The 21,824-nt window shown below is 35.8% G+C and overlaps 1 protein-coding gene and 1 non-coding gene across 2 annotated transcripts in view; both read left to right on the top strand.

The window, feature by feature from the left end:
• The window catches only part of PDE6D (phosphodiesterase 6D), a 45,282-nt gene that overhangs the window by 15,886 nt on the left and 7,572 nt on the right, over positions 1-21,824 (top strand). The window lies entirely within an intron of this gene.
• LOC116280733 (U6 spliceosomal RNA) lies at positions 18,863-18,969 on the top strand. The gene has a single exon (XR_004190217.1). It is a non-coding gene; the product is annotated as a U6 spliceosomal RNA (small nuclear RNA).

Here is a 21,824-nt window from a genome sequence, read left to right as displayed (position 1 = left end):
ATCAATTCTCTGTTCATCCGCTGTAGACTACCTCTCCCCCTCTGGTGGCATAGAATATGGGCTTCAGTGACTATAATTTTTTCCTTCCATTCTGTGAAAGAGTATTCTTCCCAGAACCCTACAGCTACTCAGTCCCTGGGCCAGTACATTATCTTAGGTCCTACCCCAGACCTACTGAACCAGAATCTATATTTTGACAAAATCCCTACATGGTTTGTATGCACATGGAAGTTTAAGAAAGCACTGCTGTAAATCCTGTTTTGCTCAAAGAGGGAAAAACGAGGTAGTGGTTCTCAACCTGACTGTTCAGTGGAATCACCTGGGAAACTTTGAAAACTACTGATGTTTCAATTCATCTCCAGAGATTCAGATTTAATTGGTCTGGGGGGGCGGTCCAGACATTGGGAATTTTAGACATTCCTCAGGTGATTCTGATAAGCATTAGCTAAGGTTGAGAACCACTCTTATTCATGAATCTTATAATTTGCCGTAGTTTCTTGGAATATCATATGTAAATCAATGCAAGACTAATAACTAAAAAAGCCTGATTTTTACAATTATATTTATTGGGAGGGGATATATATATATACACCAATATATATATTGGTGTGTGTGTGTATATGTATACATATGTGTGTGTGTGTGTGTGTATATATATATATATATATATATATAGGTGTAGACAGCAAAATATTAAATGGGAATCTCTAATTTATAGGATTACAGCTGTTCTTTTTTGAACTCTATTTTCCAAACTTTCTATAATAGCCATGAATTCTTTTGGTAAAAAAAAAATCCTCATATGTATATGTATGCTTTTTAATAAATATGATCACATTATATGTGTTTTGTAAACTTTATCCTTTTTCACACATCAGTATATTACAAATATTTTCTCAGACTGTTAAATATTTGCATTGACTTTTATATTGTTTAAGGTGAATCCTGACCCAGAATTACTGGATTTTTACTGTAAAAAGTACATTTACATACTGACTGGAGTCTTTGAGAGACTGACCGTTTAACTCTTGGAAACCTTTAGTGTTTGGAAGCTTTCCCTGTCCACAGAAGGGAAGATGTTTAAAAGTAGATGTCTAAACTGCAGTGAGGTCAGATCAGACCTTCCAAGAGCCTTTTGCAACTCATCTATTGAGTACCAGCATTTTTTTGAGCTCTTAAACTTAAACATAGAACCTGACTTTACCATCCCAGAAGATGCTGCACCCCAGGGAATCTCTAATGGTATTTGGATTGCAACCTATGTGTCCTGTTGAAGGGAATTATATTTGCAAGCTTCCTCTTCAAATCCTGTATGGTTTAGTTGGAATTGTGCTTCAAAACTAGTATCTCTTACAGTTTGAGTTTCCTCTGCATTAATATGTACATTATCATATGGAAAGCCGAAAAATGCCTAGAGAAACATCTTGAAAACATCAACGGTGTGTAGTTGGCCAAGCTAAAGTCAAATACCTCCTTTTTCCCTGAACTTGAGAATAAATATAAGTCCCAGTCCTCCTACTTCAAAAAAGTGATCTACCTTTTCTTCTTGATTGTTCTATTCTTGCCCTAGTCCAGTTGCATTGCATGGAAAAGGAAAAATTTTGCTAATGTTCTCTTTACAATCAGAAGAAAGGAGATAGTTTTGCAGTTGGGGAACCTTTTAAACAGATGTACAGCAGCTGATGCTGCAGGAGAGAAGTTCTGCTTGCCATCTTTTTACTTCATTTAACCTTTTCTCTGCCAGAATCTATACATAAAAGGTTCATAAATGTGCAGGTTTTAATTTCAGAGAAATAGGCTTAATATTTTATTCACAGAGTTGTAGTTCTTACAGAGCTTTTTAAACTTTGCATTTCTGCTGAGGGGAAAGATTCCAAAACACTTCACAACCTAAAAACTTCAGGAGCTATACCTACTGACTCAAGTCATGATGGGATGTGTTCCTCTGAGCAGTGTTTCATCTGTGTTTGTGTCTTAACCTGAGATGATGGTGCTATCGTCCTTGGCTATCTCACCTGCATATGCAAATCAGGAAGAGAGGAGATACCAGGGTATGGCACAGTACTGAAAGGTGATGCAGGTTAGTGAGTGGATATTCAGCTTTGGAGGCTTGTTTTAGACACTGATACTTATCTTATCTCACAAGACCTGACCACAAACAAGCCAAAGATGGTACTTTGTACAAGCCTCCATTATAGATAGTCCTTCTCATATTGCAGTGTGATTATTCATTTACCTGGTGGTTTTCCCTACTTGGAGGGGAACTCCAGAGAACATGTATAAGGATCATGTCTTATTAATCATAGTATATCCTAGCTCAGCCTAAACTCATAAATGTTCAGTAAATGTTCGGTAAATGAAATATTCAGTTCAGCCATATAATAATCTAAAACCCTTTGGTCATATTGAAATCTAGGTTAACTTGATTTTTTTATTTTTCTTTTCTTTTTCTTTTTTACCAATTACAAGTTGACCACTACTTAACACTACTATGTGTTTAACAACTGGAAACTAGATGATTATCTGGACATTCTGGACAGAATATAAAGGGAAAGTATTTAGAGAACCTTCTATCTAAATTACATCAAAATTTTGGGATTAGATTTTTAGACCACATTTATTTATGTTCAGAATGAAACTATTTTGAAGGCTGTACATATACTACACTAACTGTCATTATAATGCATTTACTCTTACGTAAGATATGAAAATACAAATTAAGGAAAGAATGTTTCCTTGGCCACTGATGTTAATATATTAGATAAATTAAATGCATGATACACATGTTTGATTTTTGGATGCTTAGCAAAGTTATTGCCCAAAAGCATTATTTGGACTTCTTAACCATTAGTCAGAAACTATCTTGTGGTAGTCAGCTTGGAATTTGTTTATCCTGAGTAACTGGTTTTTGGTTTTTAAAAAATGAGATATATGATCTAGCTTAGTATAGAATATATGTTATACTGTATATTAAACTAGTTTCAGTATGTGCCAAATTGCTATTTAAAATTAGTCCCAAACACTATATGTAAGAGAAAATTCAACAAGAAAAAAAATTACATTTACTAAAGGAATATTCAATACAAAAGAGCAATTTCTTTATAAACTTAGAAGGTGGCTTAGTAGAGTGAGACCTGGGTTCTAATCTGTCTGTACCTCTCACCATCTGTGGGGCTTTAAATGAGTCTGTTAATGTCTCTGAGGCTGTTTCTTCTTCTTTAAAGTGGAGATAATACCTGCTTCAAGAGGAACAACTGAGACAATACATGTAAATGTGATTTATAAACTTTAAGGTACTATGCAAATGAATGATTGATTTCACTGATGGCCTTAGTAGATTTGATGGCCAAATTCTCTATCTTTTTATTAAGGCAATGATTTAGAAAACAGGGTAGAAGATGTATTTGGCATGAGAAATTGCTGCTATTAAGCTTTTCATATATCTAGAGTCCATGTGCAGAACAAAGCTTTTTTGTCACTTATTAAGTAAAACTGAAAAAAAAAAAAAAAGAACCCAAAGTAGAACAGGTTGTGTTAGACTCTCCCTCTTGTGTTTTTTAGTTTTTTTCTAGTTTTATTGAGCTAGAATTGACATGTAATGTGTTTTTGTTAATTTTTTAGAATAGATCCAGACCAAGAATATTTTAACTTTGTGCTAGATCCTTTCTATTCCTACAGACTCCTTTTTCACATACTTACGAACTATCTCTCTGATTCTTTTCTGGGTTTTGGCTTTTGAAACATTTTATGACCTTTTCATTAATTTTGAAGACTTTTTCTTCATATCTCTATAATTCTTTTTAAAATGCATATTTAACAGCTTTATTGAGATACCATTCACCATACCATACAATTCACCCATTTAAAATGTACAATTCTGTAGTTTTTAGTGTATTCACAGTGTTGTGCAGCCATGAACACAGTCACTTTTGGAACATTTTTATCACCAGAAACTCTATACCCATTGGCAGTCATTCTGCATTTCCTCTACCATCCCATCCCAGCCCTAGGAAACCATTAATCTACGTTCTGTCTCTACAGATTTGACTATTCTGGATATTTCACATAAATGGAATCAAAGAATATGTGGTCTTTTGTGACTAGCTTCTTTCACTTAAGATAATGTTTTCAAAGTTCATTCATATTGTAGCATGATCAGTACCTAATTCCTTTTTAATTCCAAATAATAGTCCATTTTGCGCATATACCACATTTTATTTATGCATTCATCAGTTGATGAACATTTGGGTTGTCTTCACTTTTTTTGTCTATTATGAATAATGCTGCTATGAACATTCATGTACAAGTTTTTGTGTGAACATATGTTTTCATTTCTCTTGGGCATATACCTAGGAATAGAATAGCTGGGCCATATGGTAACTCTATGTTCAACCTTCTGAGGAACTGCCAGACTCTTCTAAAGTGGCTGCACTATTTTACATTTCTACCAGCAGTGTATGAGGGTTCCAGTTTCTCTACATCCTCATCAACACAGGTCTTTCTGGTAATACTCATCCCAGAGGGTGTAAAGTAGTATCTTGTGGTTTTAATTTGCATTTCCCTGATGATTAATGATGTTGAACATCTTTTCATGTGTTTTGGCTATTTGTATATCTTTTTTGGAGAATTGTCTATTCAGATTCTTGCCCATTTTTTAATTGAGTTGTTTGTCTTACTATTGAGTTGTAAGGGTTCTTTATATATTCTGGATACAATTCCTTTATCAGATCTATGATTTGCAAATATTATTCACTTTCTTAATGGTGTACTTTGAAGCATAAGTTTTTAACTTTGATGAAGTTCGATTTATTTTTTCTTTTATTATTTGTGTTTTTCTTGTCTGTCATATCTAAGAAGGCTTTACCTAGCTCAAGGTCACAAAGAGTTACTCCTATATTTTTTTCTAAGAGTTTTATAATTTTAGCTCTTCCATTTGGATCTGTGATCCACTTTGAAATAATTTTTATGTACGGTGTGAAGGTTGAGAGTCCAATGTTTTTTTTTTTTTGCATGTTGATATCCCATTGTCCCAGCACCATCAGTTGAAAAGACTATTCTTTCTCCCATTGAATTGTCTTGGTACCCTTGTCAAAAATCAGTTGACCATAAATATGAGGTTTATTTATGGGCTCTCAATTCTATTCCATTGATCTATATGTCTATCCTTATGCCAGTACCACACCATCTTGTTTACTGTAGCCTTGTAGCAAGTTTTGAAATCAGGAAGTGTGAGTCCAACTTTGTTCTCTTTCTCAAGATTGTTTGCCTACTCTGAGTCCCTTGATTTCCGTATGAATTGTAGAATCAGTTTGTCAATTTCTGCACACACACAAAAAAAGACATCTGGGATTTTGTTAATGATTAAGTTGAATTTGTGGATCAATTTGGGAAATATTGCCATCTTAACAATATTAATTTGTCCAATCCTCATAATTCTTTTGACATGTAGGAGAGAATAACAAAAAGCGCCATAAAGAAAAAAAAACCTCCTTCCACAAGTAAAGAGCCTCTGGGCAGAATTTGACAAGCAGATGAACACAGGGAGAACCCTTGCAACCCTTGTTAGCTGTCCATCAATCCCAGTCTCCCAACTCAGGGAGTTACGTGGAGCCTTAGAGAATCCACTCCCAGGGTTTCCAGAGGCCGAAGCTGGGTTGGTCCCCTACTGATAGGAATGTATATTCTGCTCCTTCTGACCACTTAAGTATCCTGGACAGTAGAGCAGAGGAGGTATGTTTATTTCCTAAGTAGAGGAACGTGTTGTTTTTGTATCCTTTAAGGCCATTTAACTTTCCTGGACATGAGAAGTTTATTTTTTGTTGTTGTCTTTTTGTTCTGTGGCTGTTGGTTTCTTTTGTTTGGCTATTTTGGAGAAGTTCTTTAAACTTTGTCAAAAGTTTGAGAGCTAGCAAGATAAAATTTATAGGTTTCACTCAGAAGTCATGCTTTTTACCAGTTTGGAAACTATAGGTTCCTCAAGAGGCCTAATGTGTGATGATTCCACTGGAAATCAGTTTGTAAGCATAATCACAGTATCAGTTAATATAATGGTTTGCTTTTGTGTTCCTTCAATTCTTACAAAAAAAAAATCTAGTTGTATATACTTGCATTTTCATGTAATAGATCAGAGTAAAGAATAAATAGTAGTGGGGTCTGTCCTTTCTTTGCCTTTAGGGTTTTGTCTGACTCCTAAGGCTCACACTCTTATTTGTTTCTCATTTTTCAGTTTTATTAGGTAAAATTGTTATAATTTGACTACACATATACAATATATTGCATGTAAATACATATATACAATATACTGCACTTTTTCTTAGTTTACACATATGTACTGTTCATTGTTTCTAAGAACAGTTTAGAGCTTTAGCTTTTTAAACTTACATAGTTATCAAAGGAATAAGGCCAACCACAAAATAAGAATCAACAGAATGCAGTAACCCAATCATAAAGGACAGTCAAATGTGCTTACACACATTCAAGAAATCAGTCATCTAAGTTGTAAATAATAAATAGTTCACTTGTGTCCCTTTTTTTTTAGAGTCCACATATGAGTGATCTCATATGGTATTTTTCTTTATCTTTCTGACCCACTTCACTTAGAATGACAATCTCCAGGTCCATCCATGTTGCTGCAAGGGTATTATTTTATTTTATTTTTTATGGCTGAGTAGCATTCCATTATATATATATATACACCACATCTTCTTTATCCAGTCATCTGTTGATGGACATTTGGGTTGTTTCCATGTCTTGGCTATTGTAAATAATGCTGCTATGAAAATTGGGGTACATGTGTCTTTTTGAATTATATTTTTCTCCAGGTATATGCCCAGAAGTGGGATTGCTGGGTCACATGGTAAGTCTATTTTTAATTTTTTAAGGAACCTCCATAGTGGCTGCACCAGTCTACACTCCCACCAACAGTATAGGAGTGTTCCCTTTACTCCACACCCTCTCTAGCATTTATCCTTTGTAGATTTTTTAATGATGGCCATTCTGGCTGATGTGAGGTGATATCTCATTATAGTTTTGATCTGAATTTCTCTGACAATTAGCAATACAGAGCATTTTTTCATGTGCCTATTAGCCATTTGTATGTCTTCATTGGAGAATTGCTTGTTTAGGTCTCCTGCCCATTTTTGGATTGGGTTGCTTGTTTTTTGTTTGTTTTTTTTTTTTTTTTTTGATATTAAGCTGTATGAGCTGTTTGTATATTTTGGAAATTAGTCCCTTTTCGGTCACATATTTTGCAAATATTTTCTCCCATTCTGTAGGTTGTCTTTTCATTTTGTTGATGGTATCCTTAGCTGTGCAAAAGCTTTTAAGTTTAATTAGATCCCATTTGTTTATTTTTGCTTTTATTTCTATTACTCCAGGAGCTGGGTCAAAAAATATACTGTTGTGATTTATGTCCGAGAGTGTTCTGCCTATGTTTTCCTCTAAGACTCACACTCTTAAATGTTATCTCTGGGGAAAATCGGCCTCTTCTGTACTCAGAAGTCTTGGCTCTTGCTATTAAGAGTCTCTCTATTTTTCTCCTCAGAAAGGGTGCTTTTTGCTGATGGAAACCTGATTTTTGTTCTTGATGCCGGATGGCATGATTTCTGACTCTAGAAATGATCTTCCTGTCTTCTTATAACAGAACATGAGTCCTCCAGTATGCTTCCTTTCGGAAAGTCAAAGGGTCATGGCAGTCCCCAGAGAAGAGCACAGGCTCTGGCTGTTTGGAGAGTGATGTTGAAGCCAGATCTAGTGACAGTGCTCAGTTCTCCCTGGGGAAATTGCCAGGGGAGGGAAGAACTGTCCCGTTAGGACAGCCCAATGATCATTCATGGAAATCCTAGGCAATTTTTAATCTTAAAAATAAATCAACCCAAATATCATCTGCATCTTCATTCCACTGTTTACTAGCTGTTTAATATTAGGTAAGGCTTTTAATATCTCCAAACTTAGTTTTCCCATCCAGAAGGCGAAGTGATAGAGGTAACGATACTTAACTCATATGGTTTTGTGTATGTAAAGCACCTAATACAGGGCTTGGCACATTAAGTGATAATGAGTATAAAAAGTTTAAATATAAGAAAGAAAATAACAGTGCACATAAGCTATTACCAGCTAATAAGAAAGACTTTACACTCAGAAAAAAAGGGTGTATTTGGACAATAATATTAATACTAATCTAGTGACTTTCTAGGCACTACTACTAATCTGCTATGTTCCAGGCACTGTATTAGTTTTACATGCATCATTTCTCATTGAATCTTCACAAAAATCTTATAAGTATTTATTACATTTTGGAGTTGAGGCAAGCTAAGCCTTAAGAAATTAAGCCCAAGGTCACAAAACTATTAAACGGCAGAGGCATGATTATAACCAGGGCTGTGGGGCTCCACGCCTGTGCTTTAACCACATTGTATACTGATGGGAGAAGAGGGAATGAAACTGAACATGAAAGAATACTAGAATATGAAGAAGTAAAAAGGAAAGTGTGTTTTGACTGTGAAATCAGGCTTGGGAAAAGCATAAAAAAGATTTTGGGGAACAGTGTCATGTATAGGGACAGGTCAGTGATTGAACCACTTCAGCTGGAGCAGATGTTTTTTGAGGTGAACTGGAGACCCGTCAGGTGAGGGTGTATGTCTACATTTGATCCGGTGACAGTAGAAAGCACTGAAAGGTTTTTCAGCAGGGAAAAGACACAGTCCAGGGGATAGTTTAGAAACAATAGTCTGGCAGTAGTGTGAAGATGGGATGGAAAAACGTGAAAATGCATTTTAACAGAAGAAATAGCAGGACTTGGTGACTGACCAGAGAGGAAGGACAGGGGAAGTCAGGAAGGTCAATGCCCAAAGAAACAAAGCCCTTGGGTAATTTTGGCACCAAAATAATTTTGTCAAAGTTGGAAACCTTAAGAATAGGCTATAAATGACTCCATGACTCCACAAACTTCCTGTACCCTCCCGAAATGCAGGCTCCTCCAGGCACCAGTCCTTTATCTGGTAGTCTCATTCCCTTGCCTTATACTCCGCCTGGTTCTCTCCAACACCAACCTGTCAGAAAGCTCCATTTTAACAATCTTTCCACCAGGAGGTCTTCACGGGGGCCCTCCCTCCCATCTGCCTGCCTCTCTGAAACCTGACCCTCCCCCAAGGAGGCGACTTCCTTTGGGAATCCTGAGAAGACAGCTCTTTCTCCCTCACCTTCTCTGAGGGCCAGGCTCAGGGGGCCAATTTGACAGGTGAAAACTTGCATTTCCCCTGTGTTTTGCCCAGTGTTCTTTTGAGCTGTTTTATCTTTTTCTTATAAAAGTGTTCCTTATATAGTAAAGACCTTGTCCTTTTGCTTGTCATATTTTTCTAGTTTTTCACTTGACTTAATTTTGTTTATGATGATTTTGAGTAGGAGTTCTGTGTTTTTACTTTCTGAAATATTTTTTAAATTAAATTAACTCAAATAATACACGCATACATTCTTGTAAAAACCTAAAGCAGTTTGAATAAACTAGTCTGTTTTGATCTCTGTCCCCAACGCTAGTGCTCTCCCCCTCCTGCTGAAACCACTCAGGTCCTGAACTATTTTTGTGGAATTACATGCACTTTACTGTTTTTGTAAATTTTTTTTCTTTTGCATTTGTGCTTAGAGAGGCCTTCCTCATCCTTAGGTCACATAAATGTTCACCTGTATTTTCTTTATATCTAACTCTTCAGGCCAATATTATAGTAAACAATATGAGATAATTAACCATTTTTCTTCAGTGATTTGGAATTTAGCATATAGAAGTCTTAATATATGCTGGGATCACGGCTAGGCTTTCTTATATATCAATCTGCCTATTTTTGTGGTAGTACCATACTAACTATTGTAGCTTGAAGTGTGTGTTACTGTATTTCCTACTTACAACTTACAGGTTCTACATGGTTTTTCATCCTTGAGGTTTTTGAAGGGCCTCCGTGTTGTATCCTCCTTCACCACACTGTTACCAGCTCTTTCCCCCACCTCGCTAAAATCCTGTTTCTCTCTTGAATTTTTTTATAAAGTACCATTATTTTTCTAGTTACCTGGGTTCAAAACCACCACCAGCTATTTGTAACTCAGCAGCTCCCTCCACAATTCTTAACTCTTCCACACCTTTCCCCCACCTCAAAACCTGAATTCTCAGTGTGAGAGATAAACCCACAGTCAAAGGAGAACCAGAAACTTCTCCTTCTGATCCTTTCCACACTTTCTGTTTAATTTCACTTGGATATACTCCTGACCTCTCTTTGCCTTATTTCCCTATTGAAAATTTTGTTATATGTTACTGAATATCATATTCTCTGATACTACTAAAGGAAAAACTAGGGGATAAGGTTAAACATAATTAAAGTAAAACAACAGTGGGAGTGGGATATTGAAGGCCATAGAGAAAAGCATAGCCTTAGAGTCTTAAATGTTGTCTTAGAAACTAGTAGTGTGGATGCACATATGGATGCTTATTTTTTCATTTTTTAAACTTCATTTTTAAATAATTTCAGCTCAAAGGAAGTTATAAGAATAGAAGTGAGTTTCCATATACCCTTCATCCAGTGTTCCTCAGTGACAATATTTTACATATAGTATATTCTCAAAGCCAGGAAGTGGACATTGGTACAGTGTTATTAACTACTCTTTTCACTGGGTTACATACCTTCTAGGATTACCTTGAGAGTCTGTTTGGTGAATAACCATGCAAAACAGTTGTGGAACTAGCTGCTTTTCAGCTATCTTATTTACAGTCAGACTCAGCAATGTGTATTAAAAGAAGTGAGAAGTTGAGCAAAGAAACACATAAGCTAGTGACCTTCTTGTCAAAGCTAGCTCTACAGGATTTCCTTTTGTTCCTTCCTCTGACAGAGACTTTCATGTTCCCCAAGTAGCCAACCAAAAGTTTCATGGAATAGCAGATTACTCGTCCTATTTGGCATGTTCTAGCTTCAGTTTTACCCTGTTTCCAGGGGAGGAGCCAGGAGTCAAGTTAGGCAGGAGAGGGAATCCATAACCTCTGCTGTTGTTACAAGTCAAAAGCAAACCTTGTAGCCCTCCCCTGTGGCTTCTGACTGAAACAAAGGAAAATAACATGCCAGGAACAAATTGACAGCAGCCACCTCTGCCAGCAGATGCTAATATAGCATAGAACTTCAGGTTCTCTTGGTCGAACTAAGTTAGTGCTGCCCTGGAAGTTATTTCCCATATAGATAGACTGGCCTTGGCCCTTGCTTGAGGCAGTGTTGAAAGTGCATGCTTATTACCAGGTACTGCTGACATGACAGTGACGCACTTCAGGTTCTTCAGCTTTAAAAAAAAAAAAGGAAAAAAATTAACTTTATGAAGACATCAAAGTAATTTTTTTTAAAAGAGAGAGGTCTTGTGTGGTAGGGAAAGATATCACAGTGGTGTGACAAATTAAGTTCTGGCTTTTTAGGGGATTCAGATCAGAAATAAGATTATACCTAAATGGGGTATAATCTTTAGAAGTTGTTATCTAATATGACTGGCTTTCTTTCCTATCACAGTGAAGACTTGTCACGCATGTGCCTTGCCTTAAGAAATCACAATAAACAGAAATTCACGTACAACTCTTAGATTGGGGCTTTAAACATTATTTCAGAAAATTTACTCCATTTATAAGATAACTCATTTGGTACCTTTAGAACAGTAAATTCTTACAGAGCTTTATAACCATTTGATTTACCCAAAAAAAAACAAAAAACAAAAAAAACCCCTTCATTCTTACACAACTGTTAAATTGCTAAAATTAAATTCACCCATACAAAAAAGCAGTCTCTCTCTCTCTACTCTTATATTAAGGTATCTCACAGGAGCTTAGATGTGGTACCTTTTTCAAATAGTTAAATGTGTACATTCAAATGACCAGCAAGCAGATATACTCACTTATTTTTAAAAAGTAGCAAATCTCTAAAAATAGTATAAAATATAAGAGACTCTGCTATTTATTTATAATTATAATATCCCATTTTTAAATGATTCCTTTGTACTTGGTCAGATTTCAGGTGAATAGAGCTAATGATCTTTGGCTTTCTAGCATAGTTTTCAGAATCTGCCCGTTTTAACTTCGGTAGTATCCTTAAGATATTCCATTTTCTGAAGTTTGTATTCTAAACTGTCATTAAAATGGCAGGAAAGGATTATTTCTAGAATTTGATTATTTTTTAGACTGAAAATAAGAATTAAGTCCTAGAACAATAAAAACTGTATAACAACTCTGATATCTATTAATAAGTGTCATGAAAAAGAGATAAATTTTATTCTACTTTATAAAGTAGAATAAAAATAACACACTAATTAAGAAATTAGTCCCTTTTTCTGCCTTAATTCAGACAATCCTAAAGTGAAAATCTTTCCTAAGAAATGGTACCCTGTGAAAAAACCAATATTGACTATACTTATACAGCATACCCCAGACCTAACCATTTGTAAGCAATTTCTTCATTGTTAATCCTTCTTAGCCCTGTTACCCAAAAGAAAAATAAAATGTTTGCTAATTTCTTTGGGCACACTGGAAAGTTACTGATTGACATGACCAAAAGCCAGGAACTCACAGCCGAAGAGTTCCGTTTTCACTATCAGCTCATAGAGAGGAAACACCTCTACCCTGAAGAAGCCCATAATCAAATTAGGAAAACAGTAACTAGTAGATAAAACACCTGCTAAAAGCCTGTGAGAATTCAGAATAAAGGGAACTGTAACGGGGAGCAAGTACTAGACAGAAAGTGGGAGACGAAATTGAGGAGGGGCCATTTGGCAAGTGGAAGCTCATTTCTAAATCTTGATTTGTTCAGAGATGTCAGATTATAGTGTCTCTTTTAGCCGAGAGGTGCAAATGTGTGGCCTGGTAATTCTATCCCTCTATTTAAAGAAGCCACATACCACTGCCTTTAGTGAAGTGAAATCAGTGACACCAGAGTTGACATGACAGAAGCTGCTGCAAAGATTAATCTGATCAAATTCAGTAGGTCCTACTGGAATCCTCTCCATCTTCAGAAGATCCTATATATTAGAATAGTGAGCGATCCAGACCTAGATCATCACTAAAGAGAAAAGCTTCCAAAGAAAGAAAGGAATTCAAGTGACCTAGGATATGAAGATTAGGCCTGTACTTTGGTTAATAATTAGGAAGTGATTTTTCAGTTATTTGTGCTTTTTAAGTAATACACAAATTTAAAATTTTTCAAACAGTATATAAAGTTATACAGTGAAAACTAAGCACCTCCAATCAAAAATGTTTTGCAGTTTTGAAGGTGGACTATGTTTTACTTTAAAAAGTCAGATGAGGAATAAATTATATATTAAAAGAAAATGGGGCGCCTCTGCAGGCTTTAAGTGGGAAGAATAAGACAATGTCAGTAGAAGTGAAGATTTTTGGCAATTTGCTGTTTGGTCAGAGAAAGAAGAGACTTCCTATGAAGGCTTCTGGATTTTTTGTCATACTTGACCTTTCCCACTCTTAGATTGTAAAAAGATTCCCACATTTTCCTTCAGTATTTTTCTCCTTCCTTTCTTCTTCCTTCTTTCCTTTTTTTCTTCCTTCATTCTTTCTTTCTTTCTTAACTTTGATCTATCTGAAATACATTGTAATGGAAGGAGTGAGGTAGAGATTTAATTTAATTTTTCTTATGGCTCCCTTTATGTCCTAACACTATTCAGTAGTCCATCTTTTTTGCCACTCATTTAAAATGTCTCTATTAACATATACTAAATTCCATATGATTTTTTTCTATTCTCTTCCATTGTGAACTTCCCGTTCTCTTCCATTGATCTGTCTAGTCATATCTAGCTCTACATGCTATTTTAAGTACTATAGCTTTGTAAGTTTTAATATGTGGAAGGATATATTTCTTGTTACTTGTTTCTTCTTACTCTTCAGAATTTTCTTGGTAATTCTCATACTTTCCATATGAATTTTAAAGTTTATCTGTTTATCTGTTTTTAAAAATCCTATAGTTACACTTATTTGGATTGTATTAAATTTACAAGTTGATTTATGGAGTACTATATCTTTTCTATCCAAAATTAGGGTATGCCTTTCCATTTACTTAGTATTTCTTTTATGTCCCTCAGTGGCATTTAAAGTTTTTTTCTTACAGTGACTACAACTTTCTTGATATGTTTCTTCGTAAGTATTTAACTATTTTTGTTGCTTTTGCTTATGAGATTTTAAAATTCCATCTTCTATTTATTACCTTTTGCATATTAATTTTACGTCAGACAGTCTTATTTATTTGTTTATTATTTACAGTAAGTTTTCTTTTGATTCTTTTGGATTTTCCAGACATCTGATCGTATCACTTGCAAATAATGATAATTTTATTTTCTCTTTTCCAATTTTTATATTTCTTACTCCTTTCTCTTATAATTATATTGTCTAGTACTTCCAGAGTAAAGTAAACAATAATGATGCTGGAAGGTATCTCTGTCCTACTTCTGACTGTAAAGGGAATGCTTCTAATGTTTCCCCAGGAAGCATGAATCATGGCTTACTTTATACATAGCGTCTTTATTTCTCCTTAACATTTCTTGACTCATTCTCTTCCCTGAATACAAAATGTTTCTTTTAATCTATTGTTGTTTTTATTTTAACTGAAGTATAGTCATCAGTTTCTGATGTACAGCATAATGTTTTAGTCATACATGTACATACATATATTCGTTTTCATGTTCTTTTTCACTATAAGTTACTACAAGATATTGAACTTAGTTCCCTGTGCTATACAGTATAAACTTATTGTTTATCTATTTTATGTATATATGTATATATTAGTATCTGCAAATCTCCAACTCACCCTCTTCACCCCCTGGTAACCATAAATTTGATTTCTATGTCTGTGAGTCTGTTTCTGTTTTGTAAATAAGTTTATTTGTGTCTTTTTTTAGAGCCCACATGTAAGTAATATCATATGGTATTTTTCTTTCTCTTTCTGTCTCATTTCACTTAGAAGTGACAATCTCCAGGTCCATTCATGTTGCAGAATAAAATGGCATTATTTTATTCTTTTTATGGCTGAGTAGAATTCCATTGTGTATATATATGTATACCACAACTTCTTTGTTAAAAATGTGTATTCCCCTTTCATCGCCTAATATTCACCATCAACTCTACATCACCCAAAGACCATAAAACTCAGGATATATGAGAATGAGTGAACTAAAGGAGACCTGAACTGCTAATGGTTGACAAGATTAAAGGCTGTATTTTACTTGTGAATCACTTTCATGAGCAGTCTGCTTCGTCTAGAGTGGAAGCCAGTGACTGGAATCAGAATTGTCATTGGCTTGAGCAGCTTGGTGCTTATAGAAGTACAGAAGACTTAAGAGTTTTTCTGAGTGTTTTTACAAATAAGTTGTTTTTCATTTCATTAAGGAGAAAAATACGGTAATTTTAAAAGCTGTAATAGAAACAAGAGCAAATTTTAATCTTTGGAGGAAAGGGTAAGAGAGAGCACAAAGACTAAGGCAGTAGTCTTATCCTGATCATGGGGAGGCAGCAGGAATAGTGGAAGAAGCTTAAGCTTGAGAGTCTGACCAGCATTCCAAATCCTGAGCTGCTCCCTCTCAGCTGTGTAACTTTCCTTAGGGTACTTAACGACTCTGCTTTATTGCCTTTCTTAGTGCCATCACACAATGAGAAAGTGCCATTCTTTGGAACAAGTTTTGCTGTACAGTGTTTATGGCATTATATGAAAAAGACAAAGGGTGTTTCCTTCTCTCAGTGATAGAAGTAAAGACTAGTCACACTTGATGTATTTTAGAGAGACTTTCTTGGAGTCATACGGTTGCCTTTGCCCTGTGATTGGTACATCTGGGGCAGTTGTAGCCAGCCTCTGCCAATGATGATTACTGCGTCTTTGTTATTCCCGTTTTCCTCTGTCATGGTTGCCTCCACTGGGGTGTTCTAAGATAAACAAAGATTTCTTCCCACCTCCTTTTATCAGCTTGTTTAGCGTGGCCTTGTGGTAATCGTAACACTTGATTAGGTCCACAAAAGGCGACTCAGCTGTCTTGATTTTGCTGGTTCCTCTCATGAGAGACTTCAAACAAGTGTCCAAACTGACCAGGGAGCATAGAGGTGCCTGGGGCAGTGAGTCACTGTGCCCAGATGAGAATGGGGGATAGGAAAGTGTGTGAAGAAGAAAGGGAGACTAGAGAGATGTTTGGGCCACAATGTAAAGAATTTTTTTATGTTACCTTTTTTTTTTTAATTCTTTTATTGTAATTGTTTTTTCCTTAATGGAGGTACTGGGAATTGCACCCAGAACTTCGTGCATGCTAAGCACAAGCTCTACCCCTGAGCTGTACCCTCCCCCCTTAGAATTTTAAATACTAAGCTAAGAAGTTAGGAAATTGTCTCTAAACAGTGACAATCTTTTGAAGGTTTTTGAAGAGGAAGTAATGGTATGATCCAGCTTGTATTTTAGGAATGTAACTCTAGTCGCAGCATATTAGATTGTAGAGTCTAGACAAGTGGTACTTAAACTTTATTACACATAAGAATTGCTTTTTAAAATGAGCATCCCCAGGCCTCACCTGAAGAGATTCTGATTGAATAGATCTGAGAGGAGGCCTTGGAGAAGCATTTTTAATAAGATCATCAAACCACACTTTGAAGAACAATAGACTAGAGATTAAAGGAGAGAAATTAGTTGGGAAGCTATTATATCAACAATATAAAGAAAAAATACCTTAAGAGAACTAGCTTAACAATATGTGCCAATAGAAGAAAAACTTATTTTCTAGTGATTTTTCTCAAAAAAAAAATCCTACCTAACTCTTAATTTTAGTTAATACATATCAGTCCAGAGTTCTGTGTAAAATGTGAGTAAAGTAGAAAACCAGAAGGAATTAAAGTTAGATTTTTGAAATGCTAAAACTAAGGGAGCCATCCCTGCCTTTGTTTTCAAGTTAAGCTACTTAAACTCCTAAATACAATTTCTGCCCTCTATATATCTAATTTTTAATATATCCATATTTACAGGTATAAAAGTAGAATTAGGTCTTACCTTTATTCAACAAAGATGGGGAAGGAAATGCTGATTAACACATGAACAACACAAAGGACTACAACATATTTTCTAGGAATTATAAGATTTTGATAATGTTTGATAATAAAACCAGTCAAACATGAATTAATACACCTAAGCTTTCAATGACTTTTCCCTCATTGAAGACTATAGAGCATTTAAGATAATATGTACTTTTATTAGAGAATTTGAAATAGCTAATAAGAAGTTACTTCCCTTTTATTTCGCTTTTTCTAACCCTGAATAATTATAATATAATAATGTCCTACATTTGTATTATGTTTTACAATTTATACGCCGTTTTTCTAGGCATTTCATATAATCCTGTAATAACCTTGAGGCTTTGGTATTATCAGTGGTTGACAAACTAAAACTCAGGCAGGTTAAATGACTTATCTAAGATCACACAGCTGTTATGTGGTAGAAATTAGACCTAATCCAGGTTTTCTGCTCCAAACCAATTTTGTTTTCCCCTCTCTCAGCTTTTCCTTATGACTGTATGCTAAGATACCCTGTGGTCTCTGTCTTCACCCCACAATCCAGATAAATCCCTGAGACTTGCAGGTGAACAAAAAATACTTAGTGTTGAAATAGTTTCATGTTGGAGATAAAAATTTAGATATCAGAGCACCTATCTGATTAAAAAAACCAACTGGACTGATATAAATAATTGGATTAAAAGATAAATAGGAGAAGAGACAAATCTCCACTGCATAATTCCAAATAATTCATATAGTTATTCTTCCTTTAAGGAGGTGGAGCGTAACTCCGCACCCTACCCTTTAATTTGGGCTGTGTTCAGTGACTTCCTTCTAAGAGTAGAATATGGAAAGGAGGAGAAAAGACTATTTACAGTGGAGAAACCTGACAAACACTACCAAGTGATCAAGATCAATATCAGCAGTGATAAGTCATGTTGATAGTATGTACCCTTGACATGATGTGATGAAAATGACACTTTACCTCAGTGGTCCTCTCCCCAAAACCCAGAACTCCAGTCTAATCATGAGAAAAACCATCAGACAAACCCCAACTGATGGACACCCAGAAAATACCTGACCAGTGCTCCTCAACACTGTCAAGGTCATCAAAAACAAGGAAAGTCTGAGAAATTCTCATAGCCAGGAAGAGCTTCAGGATACATGACAACTAAATGTAATATGGGATCCTGGATGAGATCTTAGGACAGAAAAAGGGCATTACATTAAAACTAAGGAAATCACAACAAACTGTAGACTTTAATTAATGATATATCAGTGTATACCATATCAGTTGGTTCATTAGTTGTGTCAAATGTAAGATGTTTATAATAAGGGAAAGTTGTGTGGGCTATGTGAGAACTCTACTATTTTATAGCTTTTCTGTAAATCTGAAACTATTCTAAAATTAAAAGTTTATTTAAAAAATAAAAGACTAGAATAACACCTGATAAGCCAATTCTCTTCGTGGTGAATTGCTATGAAGTGAAATAGTATACATCTTCCATCCTTGGATTGGTATCAGAGTTAGAATTAAAATCATTAGAGAATTATTTCAGTATTAGTGTAAATTACCTAGCTGGAGTATGAACTGTTTTGAAGGAAATGAGTAAATAAGTTCTTTGTGTTTAAGTAGAGAAAACCCAGAAAGTTATCAGAATAATGCTCAAATATAAGGTGACCCTGAATATAAGGGAATCTCTTACCTTTTCAATGAAAAAAATATTTTTAAAAAGGGATGTGGATGGAATTAGATAAATGTACGTTTTTACGTACATATTTAAGTCCATAATTTTAATAAAATATATGAATCTAGAAATATTATCCCCCATGCTCACTTCAGCAGCACATATACTAAAATTGGAATGAGACAGAGAAGATTAGCCTGGCCCCTGCGCAGGGATGTCACGCAGATTCATGAGGCATTCCATATTTAAAAAAAGAAAAAAAAAAGAAATATATCCCCCCCACTTGTCACTTTTTATGAAACAATATTGCCAAAATTTTTTATGTGCAACTTTGACGTCAATATTGGACACATAGTAGGTTGTCAACAAGTATTGAATAAATGATAGTTTGAAATCAGATATATGGGAAGCCCTGGATCAGTCTGTGAGGATCCATTGAAGGCTTTGACCATGAAAGTAATTCATAAAGGTGGAGTGGGATTTAACCTTTTCTCAGGGGAGATGAAGATGTCACAAATCATCTGCTTAAGGGAGGCCAGGGTGTGGCCAGGTGATGGCATGGGGACACAGAAGGAGCCCTGATTTAGGAGGTAGTCAGATCTGGATTCAGAAACTGCTGAAGACTGAGTGGTCCCAAGAGTCTCTGAGGAGGTGCCACTGAAGCCAGAACCTGAGGGTATGAAGAGTAAGGGCCAGAGCTCTCAGGTGGGCATCACAGGTAGAATGACTCTATTATGTTGGAGGCAGGGAAAGGAGCCCACTGTGACCAGAGCAGAGTGACTAGGGGACCTTGTAAACCATGAATGGGACTCAATTTTTTTTTTAAGTACAAAGGAAAAATGGGCATTGACATCTAATTTACAGTTCTAAGAAACCACTTCCATGAGGAGAATGGATTGGAGGAAGAGGCAAGAATGGAAGCAAAGAAAACCATCAGGAGGCTAGACTGGAGATGATAATGATTTAATAATATAATGATAATAACTAACACACCACTTACTAAATGCCCAGGCACAGTTCTAAACACTACATGAACCAGCTCATTTAAATGTGCTTTCCAGTTAGCACCCTCTTTCCTTCTCAAAAGTACCAGTTTGGATGATACATTCCAGGAAACTGTGAATCAGCCAATTGACGTTTTCAGAGGGGTTTGATAGTTGGAGTGTTGTCTCCTCCACCCATCAATTTCAAACCATTCTATGAAAGCCACTAACTAAGGCAACTCTGTAATACAATATTAATTGAAGTAGGAAAAACTGGAATCTCATCTCTAAACTTCCTGAGCTTCTTCCTTTTTGTTCCCTTCTGTCCTGGCTCTTCTCTGGGTTCTGAGTTGTATGTGGGCATTTCTATTTGTCTCTTATTCTCAGTGTATTTTTTTTTTCCCACTCCCTGTGTCTTTCTCTTTCCCTGTTTGTGTGTGTTGTGTGTTTCTTTCCTCTTTCTCCTCTTTGTCTTCCCTACCCCGTCTCTCTACTCTCTTCCCTTCCCCTAATCTCCCTCATTCTTCCCTCCTCAACTGGCCAGTGAGGTACTAGCATGTACAGTGGATCTGTTCTGTTTAATATATAAAAATTGATGTTGCCTATTTCCATTTAAGACTGATTCAGACTCCCAAGAGCCAGTGTACTAGTTCCAAAATGCTTCTGTAGATGATTGTTACAAAGTATTTTAAATCTTTTTATCCCAGTTCCTGTATTCACATTGCTTGAGGAAATTTACCTAGCACCCCACTTATCTAACTGGTTTCTTCTAATGCCACACCTTCCCTTCCCACTTCACCACCACCTCTGGACTGCCTTCTCTACTTCAGGTCTCTCCTCAGCCCCTGCGCTGGGCAGCACCTAAATCATACCAGACCACATCTGTTCTTTAAAACAGAAGAGGACTTATTAAACCTTCCATGTTGAGCCAAGTGTCTCTCATTCTTCTATAATGTTTATCTTAGTTTTTCCCTGTGTTACTTTTCCTAAGGCTTGACACTTCACAAACTATTGCTGTTGCTCTGAAGCTTACTTTAAAGATGCTTTTACATATGAGAGTGCCGCTTTTATATGCCTGGTTCCAAATAAGGGACTACCAGGGACAGCTCTCTTCCATGCAGAGGCTTCCCTTAGTAAAGGAGCATTCCTTTGTGCTCATCCTGCGTATAAATCACCAGGGAGCTTTTAAATGAGAAAAGACCTGACTGACCCAGAAGGTGGTATTTATAAATAGTCCTCCAGCCCCCCTTCCTTAAAGCTTGTCCACCTAATCCTCTCCACTCTCAAGATTGGAAGTGATTTGACCTCTGAGTCTTAAAACTCAGGCTCTTTTTCTTTTAAAAATCTGGTTGGCAAAAACTGTTAAAAATGTTTTCAGCCTGATGATGATCAGCCATCAGAGCTTGCCTTTCATTTCCAACATTTTTAGCCAAATATGCTTCTGCTTTTGAGGACCAGCTTTTCTCATTGTTATTATTTTGAGACACCTACCTCAATAATTTTTATTTCTTTTTACTGATAGGCTATTGTGGATTAGAATTTTTATGATTTAGAGAGCTGTTCCCTAATGACTGCATCTTTGTCATGAACTGAGAACCTTCCTTTTCATCCCTAAAATCACAGAACTTGGAGGGGCTCTAAATAGCCTCCATCCCAACATCACTGGATGGAGCTTTGTTTGCATTTCTCTAATCTTGTATTATTTATTAAGGCTAAAATCTCACAGGTTTTGTTAGGATTATGAAATGAAGCACATGATACAGACACTAATAGATAGTTTTCCAGATTAGGGTACATGCAGGAAATGTCTAATTGTTGAGCTGACTAAAGACACTTTTTAATATATTTTCCGAAAAGGTAATTAAGTCCTTAATCTGATTATTTATAAAGAGAAGAGAGGCTTGTGTTAGGGAAATAAACCATATATTTTTAGCAGCTTCTCCTCTTTGCTATAAAATGGAGGAAACTTACATTCACTATCCATTAACTATCAGAGAGAATACTCTAATTTAAGGCTTTTTTCTTTTTATCCACTAATAGATTGAAGAGTAAGTCCTGGTCCCAGGCTTTTTACTTGCTGACCTGGGCCAGGGGCAGTAATACTTTTTCTGGAAGGTGCTA

This window comes from Vicugna pacos, chromosome 5 (assembly GCF_048564905.1).
Source record: "Vicugna pacos chromosome 5, VicPac4, whole genome shotgun sequence".
Classification (NCBI taxonomy): domain Eukaryota; kingdom Metazoa; phylum Chordata; class Mammalia; order Artiodactyla; family Camelidae; genus Vicugna; species Vicugna pacos.
The sequence above is the reverse complement of the archived record's forward strand: the minus strand, read 5'-3'. Positions and strand labels throughout refer to the sequence as shown.